Here is a 9,310-nt window from a genome sequence, read left to right on the forward strand (position 1 = left end):
GCGGCTTGGAGCTAATGCCGTGAGAAAGTTACCTTAGAAGTAAGCGTTCTGAATTATAAACTGAACCGAGATGTGAGCGTGAATATAGTAGAACCTCCCTTTTATTAAGACCACCCAATTTAAGCGGACTTCCCCCTTTTATAGACCCTGTCTGCAGAGATGTTTGTTCATAACCTCTTTAACTTAAGAATTGACGTCCATTTTAAGACTCCCTCCGTTTCAAGACCTGGTTTTCTAAGCTGGGGGAGGGGGGGGGGGTGTTCTTAAGGGGGAGGGGGAGGGGTCCACTATATAGTTGCCTGGCACCTAAGAGTCAATAGGAAACAATGGAATAATACGCGATAGGAAAGTGTTAGCTCGATGCTCATGCCGTGAGAAAAGACCACCCTAAACCAAAGCCGGGAACATTCACAACGTGGTTCTATTTGATGACCAACAATTGGTACTGTACCGGGCGTGGTGACTGGCTTGACTTAACCGGCGGCAGATCATGTTCAGCATTGTGCTTGCGCGCGTTAAAGATACGACGTAGAAGGTTCCCAGCAAAAGTCTAGTGATGTTAAAACGGAGACAAAATGTAATGCAGAGAGAAACAATCGTGTGACTCGACGCTATCACGAAATCCCTTGTCAAAGGGCAACAGAAGTACGTCCATCTTTAATGACACCAACAACACAAATCAGTGAAAACAACTGCTTTTGTGAACTGCTAAGGGGCAGATCATACCTGCGCAGAGTCAGCGGCACAGACGACGCACTGCAGTTTATCCCAGCCCGCTACACGTTGCGTGAAAAGAAAACAGGCCAAGTACTCGTCATAATCCCTATCGCAGCATCAATAATATATGTTATATGAAGTCTTATATCTTATATATATAATAATATGCAGTGCGTCGTCTGTGCTGCTGACTGCGCAGGTATAATCTGCCCTTAACGACTCGATCAGGAGGGCAAAGAGTACAAACCCACAGACATAGAAACAAACCCGAGGGCTAAAGTGCTTATCTCCAAAGGCTGTGATACGGACAATGGACCAACACGGCTTCTGTGAGACAGGCCTAAAACTGCGTGGGTTTGTGGCTGTGTCCAGACATGCTGTGTCACCAATGGGATTTTTAGTTTTTGCTTTCAATGGAAAGTAAAACTAAAAGTACAGAAAACAAAGAGAAATGAAAAAGCTGGTTGAAAGTGACTTGAGACACTTCAATGAATACGCTTATGTCATTAACCGTAGGCACTGTCACACCAAAATTGACAGAAATAACAAGAAGTTTTTTTAAATTTTTTAATTTTTTTTTTAAATAGAAAGAGAAAATAAAGAATTAAACGGAAAAAAGAAAGCTTTTGATTGATCACAGACACCTGCAAAGTCAATTTGGTCACATCTGTACCAAGTAACCCTAAAGTGTACACTATTGTTCAAGATATCACGAATATTCCAATCACCCCCCCCCCCCCCCCGCACACACACACACCACCTCCCCCACCCCCCGTCCCTCACAAACGTAGGGGAAGGGCTCCTAATATGGACCGGCTCCTATCATGGACCACCTCCTGTTCTGACAAACTAACGGCGCTAGAGCGCTCAAAACAATTTCATTTGCTTTATTCACCCTCTCTGGATAACTTGCACATGTTTTTTTTTATTCTTATTTTTTGTAATTTTTTTAAAGTAATTTGAAGGCAAAGTTTACACACATCAAAGAGTCTGATTACCGTGAAACCTGCCTTTCCTTCTTTCTTTCTTTCTCTCTACAGCTGAGCGTCCTTCTTCATTGGCGTTTTATAAATTTATCAATTGTGTGTGGTTTTCTACAATGGACAAAATCTTGCATCTTTACACCCCCGGTATAGGGGTGTGTATAGGTTTCACTCGATGTGTTTGTGTTCGCAAGTAGATCTCAAGAATGAACGGACCGATCGTCACCAAACTTGGTGAACAGGTTCTATACATTCCTGAGACGGTCCTTACAAAAATTGGGACCAGTCAAACACACGGTTAGGGAGTTATTGGTGGATTAAAATTATACAAGGCCTGGTATAGACGGACACCCCCGTTGGTCAAAGGGAAATAACCATTCTCACTGCCACCAACTGAGAAGGTTATTTCCCTTTGACGGGGGTGTAGTTCCTATCGGAGGAATGTCTTGTTAATGTTGGTTATTGTCTTACATATGTCTGTGTTTGGGTTGACTTAAGTGTTGTTTGTGGCGGTGTCATAATGGAGTTTTTTTTTTGTTTTTTGTTTGTGTGTGGACAACGCCTTTATTTTCAAATTTTGCAATTATGAAAAAAGTGCATAGTGTAAAGGGTATTATGAAACACGAAGTTTCATTTCATTTTCAAACATGAATGTTAAATTTACGGGAGTACCATATCTAAATTTGCTAATGCACATTTTAGCAATAAGAACTAAATGGTTAATGATATCTAGACACACGTTGCCTGCATTTTCAACACAAACAACCCCAAGTAGTACAGATTTTGCGTTAAGTTTAACACGTACACCAGTTTTATCTAGTATAGTGTTTTCGACGTGTTTCCATAAAGGCTTAACTTTACTACAATCATAGAAAAAATGTTCGATGTTAAAACAGTTGTAGAAACACAAACCTCAAAACCGTTAGGCTTTTTCTCTTTTTTCACTTTTGGCAGCGTTCACTCTAAATTTGCCGCCTAAAACGGACTTGCTATAATAATATAAGACCGTATTTGTTACATTTTAGCAGTGTTGCAAACAAAAAAGAATAGCAACATATCAAAGTACGTGTGCAGTGTCCCTTAATATGGACCACCTTCAACAAATCGAAGAAAATTAAAGTTAAAGGCTATTTTCATTCATTCATAATATGGACTATTTGTGTTTCTTTTTCTGTATTTAATTTTTGCTGAATGTCAATCAAAGCTAATTCACTCTAATTAGGCCTATCGGTTAACCTAATAGATAAGGACTACCAACCACAAAATGAAACGTGTTCGCAAGAAAACAAGCTAGTTATCAGCATGAAACAAAAAGTGGTCCATATTAGGAGCCCTCAGCTCCCCCTACTCTTTATTCTTCAACTCTCTCCCCTGTATCTCTCTGTCTTAGCCTCTGGCTCTCTCTGTCTCTCTCTCTCCTGTCTCTCTATCTGTCTCCCTGTCTGTCTCTCCCCCTCTCTTTTTATTTTTTATTTTTTTTATACAAACAAATATTTCTCTGTTATATATAATTTTCAAGCATTGCTAAAGAATCACAATGCATCTTAAAATGTCTTATTGGTTGCTTGACATGTTAATTATGGTAAATATGTAATTTGTACTATAGTTAAACTTATCTTTTATTTCTTCTTGTTTGTTACCCCTCAATGGGCGAGGGCCGGATGAAAAAAAGCATGTATACATTGCTTATTCTGTCACCCTCGTAAAATAAATTTCAATTCAATTCAATTCTCTCTCTCTCTCTCTCTCTCTCTCTCTCTCTCTCTCTCTCTCTCTCTCTCTCTCTCTCTCTCTCTCTCTCTCTCTCTCTCTCTTTCTCTCTCTCTCTCTTTATCTCTCTCTCTCTCTCTCTCTCTCTCTCTCTCTCTCTCTCTCTCTCTCCTGATACGTTTTTTTTAAAACTGTTTGACAGTCAAATACAACCGATCTTGACGTACGGTTCGGAGGTCTGGGACTCTCTGCTAATCAACAAATTGTTGAAAGAGTACATTTGTATGCCATTAAAAGGTTTGTCGGTGTCCATTCGAAGTCACCAAGGCATATAGTTTACGGTGAAACAGGACGTTATCCTCTGTCTGTGGTAACGCACATAAAGTGTATGAAGTTTTGGCTTTGATTAACTCGGATGGATGGCAACAGGTACCCCAAGAAAGTGTATGATAAGTTATTGTCTATACAAAGGCAAAATTACACGACATGGGCATGTAACGTTCGTAATGTTTTGTACAAGTATGGATTTGGTGAAGTGTGGGAAGCACAAGGTGTTGGTGATATTTCCACGTTTGTAAGAGAATTTCACCAAAGATTTGTCGATTGCTTTAGACAGGATTGGCACAGTTCCCTTGAATCACACGTGTTTTATAATGTGTATTCGTTATTTAAGCAGTCCTTGTGTATGAGTGGTTATTTGTATCAGATAAGAAATTTTCATTTGAGAAGAATTTTGGTATGTCACGCTTAAATAACCACTATTTACAGTATAAACCCAATGTGAATAACGTAGACAGACTTTGCCCTTTGTGCTCAGATGATACACTTGAGACGGAAGTTAATTTTTTACTTGTTTGTCCCGCATTTAATTAGATCAGAGTTGAATTAATAGCCTCAAATAAAGTATTATCGGAACCCATTCATGTTTAGAATGTGCCAATTACTATCCTCTACAAATGACCAAGTGGTAAGACAGTTAGCAACGTATATTTACAAAGCTCTACGATTTCGCACTGATTCTCTGGAAAATGCACAGTTGCAAGATGCAGGTCCATAAGGTTGCTTCTTTTAAACATTGTTCGCTTGTATTATGTGTCACCAGTCTTGTTATGGGCCGGAGGCCTAACAAATAAAATTTCCGACTCCGACTCCGACTCTCCCTCTCTCTCTCTCCCTCTCTCTCTCTCTCTCTCTCTCTCTCTCTCTCTCTCTCTCTCTCTCTCTCTCTCTCTCTCTCTCTCTCTCTCTCTCTCTCTCTCTTGAGCAAGATTAACGAAGATAAATTATGTGCTGCTCTCTTCGTTGACTTTGCTAAAGCATTTGATGTGATTCATCATGCCCTACTTCTTAGGAAACTCGCACTGTACGGCATTAGAAATAATACAATATCGTTAATCAAGTCTTTTCTTTCTGATCGAGTACAAGCTGTGAGCGCCAACGGCTCTATGTCTAGCATGCAGTCGGTAGGTTACGGCATTCCTCAGGGATCTGTACTCGGCCCTCTTCTCTTCACCATTTACATTAATGACCTTCCCCTACACATAAGCAGTAACTGTGAACTCTTCGCTGATGATACCACTATTCACACTTCCCACTCAAATGTGAAGGTATTGTCAAAACAACTTCAAGAAAGTGTTAACGAGCTTTTAGCGTGGACCGAATTAAACCACATGGCTCTTAATCCAGACAAAACAAAAAGCATGCTTATTACCACCAGACAAAAACGCCAAAACTTAAAATCTAAACTTCCACCTTTAACGATTGATAATCACATTGTTGAAGAAGTTAATAAACACAAAGTTCTAGGTGTTATTCTTGATAACGATTTATCGTGGACTGATCACGTTACAGGAGTCGAGTATGTAAAGTACTTTCCAAGAGGCTTTACTTGTTGTCCAGAATAAAACACTTCTTGCAGGCAACTTTTCTTTAACGCTCACATTCAATCAATCATTGATTATGCGTCAACACTATGGGATAGTGCGAGTGCAAAAACTCTGAAACCTTTAATTAGTTTACATAAAAGAGCAATCAAAGTTATTTTATTACAAGTCTCAGTTTCCAACGAAAACTATAAACTTTTAAACATCCTTCCTCCTAAATCAAGACTGATGTACAATAAAGGCGTTTTGAGGCATGAACTCATAATTGGAAGAGCGCCTGCACCTCTTTCTTCTCAATTCACTTCCCACAATTTAAGAGACCCAACAAAAATGTATGCTCCTCGGCCTGGTATAGATCTTTTTAAGTCCAGCCTACTCTTTTCGGGGACTAATCTTTGGAATTCACTTCCAAGCGGTCTCAGACATTCCGTCAATGCCAAGACTTTTAAAGACAGATATTTCTCATTTCTTATACATGGCACATTTCGTTCTCACTTAGCCTGAACATGTTTATATTGTTGATGCCTTATTTGTACCTTTTACACGTTTCAGTAGATACATGTACCTAATTAATTTCATAACATGACTTATGTAACGATGCTACATTGTTATTATTTGCAACGTAATTGTTCCATTGATTCCTCAGTTCACGGAATTTTTCTTCCCTCGAAGTTGCACACGTTTTGCTTGATTGATACAGTTTTCATTATGCCTTTGACAATAATATGTCATGTTTACTTGTATGTATATATATATATTTTTTGTTTGTTTGTCTGTTAATCGTTTGCTTGTTCATCGTTTGTTTTTATTACTTCTTTAATTGATATTCCAACATTTTTAAAACGTATTATCATTAGATTAAACCCTCCCATGGGCGAGGGCTTGATGTAAAAAAGCACCTGTTTGCTTATGCCACTACCCTCGTAAATAAAGAATCTGTCATTGTTTGTCATTGTCATTGTCATTGTCATTGTCTCTCTCTCTCTCTCTCTCTCTCTCTCTCTCTCTCCCTCTCTCTCTCTCTCTCTCTCTCTCATGTCTTCGTGTCTCTCTGTCCCTCTGTCTATGTCTATAGGCATGCAGCCTCAGACTTTGCCTCTCCCCCCCCCCATCTTCTCTCTCTCTCTCTCTCTCTCTCTCTCTCTCTCTCTCTCTCTCTCTCTCTTTCTCTCTCATGTCTTCGTGCCTCCGTCTGTCTATGTCTATTGGCATGCAGCCTCAGACTCTGTCTCCCTCTCCCCCCCCCTCTCTCTCCCCCCTCTCTCTCTCTCTCTCTCTCTCTCTCTCTCTCTCTCTCTCTCTCTCTCTCATGTCTTCGTGTCTCTCTGTCCCTCTGTCTATATCTATAGACTCCCTCCTTCCCTTCTGCAGATGATAGTTATCTTTCAGTGAAGCCGTAGCGTGTTCCGACACAACAATAATCCCCACCAGGTGGTTGTGGCTTGTGGAACATAAACATCGATCGGCCCACATACATCCCAAGGGTCTTGTGGCTAGAGTTCGAGAATATATGCTAATCAGCTTACTAAAATCCCCATATAGGAGTTTGTGAGTTTTTATATATTTTTTGTATTTGTATTTTCATTGTTACTTACGTGTGGGTTTTTTTATTATTTTTTTTGGGAGAAGGGTTGGGTAGAGAGGTCATACACACATGCGGTCACAGACAGACAGACAGACACAGACAGACATACACACACATACTGACACACACTGTGACACACTCAATCAATCAATCAATCAATATGAAGCTTATATAGCGCGTATTCCGTGGGTACAGTTCTAAGCGCTTGTCGAAGAGTTGTCAACACAGGACTAACAAAGAAACTAACATCTAGAGACGGACACGAACCCTATCACACACTAGCAAACCCTGATAAACATACAACAAACAACTGTTTAACAACAATGTACACATCAATAGCTAGGTCCAAACAAAATAATATCAAGCACAAAGAAAACACATCTCACAGAGCACAGCACAAGAATGTCTTTTGGGGCACAACACATCACGTCGAGCATGAAAGTCGCAGCCAGCTACGGGAAGAACTGAGTCTTCAACCTACTCTTGAACGCGTCAAGAGAGGGGCTCTGGCGAAGCTCAAGCGGCAGGGAGTTCCAGACGGAGGGGCCCGCGGAGGGAAATGCACGCTGACCAGCAGATGCGAGTTTCGAGCGAGGGATGTGGAGGCGGAGAGGGTCAGCAGCAGAACGAAGGGGACGGTCGGAGGGCTGGGTGTACAGGTCCAGGGAGGATTGAAGGTACTCGGGAGCAGAGTCGTTGAGACACTTGTAGACCAGAGTGGACAGTTTGTAGGAGATTCGGGTGTTGACAGGGAGCCAGTGCAAGGAGCGAAGTAGGGGGGTGATGTGGTCTCGCTTCGTCTTCCTCAACGTCAGCCTGGCAGCGGCGTTCTGGACTCGTTGTAGGCCATGAATGGATGAGGCGGGGAGGCCAGCCAGAAGGGAGTTGCAGTAGTCCAGACGACTGAAGATGAGGGAGACAACCAGCTTGACACAGGCGTCGTGGGTGAGGTAGCGACGGATGGAGGCGATGCGTCGTAGGTGGAAAAAGCAGGTCTTGATGATGAAGGAGATGTGTGTCTGCATGGAGAGAGTGGAGTCGGGAAAGACGCCAAGGCTCTTGACAGCAGGGGAGAATGGAACAGTCGCGTCATCCAGCTGGAGGTCGGTCACAGTGAGGGAAGCAATCTTCTGTCGTGTTCCAACGAGAAGGGCCTCCGTCTTCTCACTGTGACACCGACACACACACACACACACACACACACACACACACACACACACACACACACACACACACACACACACGCACACAGACAGACATAGACACAGACACACAGACACACTGGCACACACACACACCCTCTCCATCTCTCTCGAAAACAAGCACATGCACACACACACATACATACACTTATTTCTCTTCCTCTCTCTCTCTCTCTCTCTCTCTCTCTCTCTCTCTCACACACACACACACACACACACACACACACACACACACACACACACACACACACACACACACACACACACACACACACAAGGTCGAATAAACTGTAGCACAGGCATAATTTCTGTTCCCACCCCACGAGTTATATTACATTACATTATTGAGCAGCCTGAGAATGTAACTCCAAAATGTGCCAAATGGACTAACAGATTTTTGATTACATCAGGGGGGGGGGGGGGGGTGGGAGGTGGTAGATAAAGCAAAATCTTTTCTATCAAACAAACACACAAAAACACCCCTAAAGAACAAGAAAAAACACTCAAGCAAACAAGGAATAAACAAGTAAGCCAAGCAAGACGAGCTAAGAATAGATATATATATTAACATCAGTGAATCAAACAGACAGACACACAAACAGACAGACAGACGACAAGTATTGTCCCATAAAACGCACCATTATTAATAACAACACTGAGTGTCCTAACCTGCCCTTTAACGAGAGGTCCCCATGCATATTGCCAGGACCTTTCACTGCAATGCTTGTCTGACTGTAGCCATCCCCAAATTGAATGAAATCCAGAAAGACAGGCAGTAAATTTCTCCCCCTCCTCCAGTCTTTTGGAGGAAAGTCCCCTTTTCAGCTCAGAGAGGGGCTCGTTAAAAGAGGAGGAAAAGAAAGGGGATGAAGAGGAGATTTAGGACGTTCTTGCGTGGAATTACATTCTCTCAGAGAAAGGATCTGGAGATAGAAAGGCTTTGAAAGTAGTGCAGAAAAGCTAGCTTTGTAGCCGAGACTATAAAATCTGAATCCGTTTTTCTGTTGAGAAAAGGTATTGATTTTGTTAGGACGGTCTCTTGAACACAAAGATAAGTGGGATAAGGAACAAGGGTAGCTTTTTGGATAGTGGTGAACTCGTTTAGTCAAGTGACGATACGTATGAACTACTTTGACAAGAAAGTACATTTGGTAAGATCGAGTAAAAGTACTGCCGGCTGAGGTGCTGGTAACATTTCTAAGACCTATATTGATCCGGCGGAATAATTTC

Source organism: Littorina saxatilis, linkage group LG5 (genome assembly GCF_037325665.1).
Source record: "Littorina saxatilis isolate snail1 linkage group LG5, US_GU_Lsax_2.0, whole genome shotgun sequence".
NCBI classification, from domain to species: Eukaryota; Metazoa; Mollusca; class Gastropoda; order Littorinimorpha; family Littorinidae; genus Littorina; species Littorina saxatilis.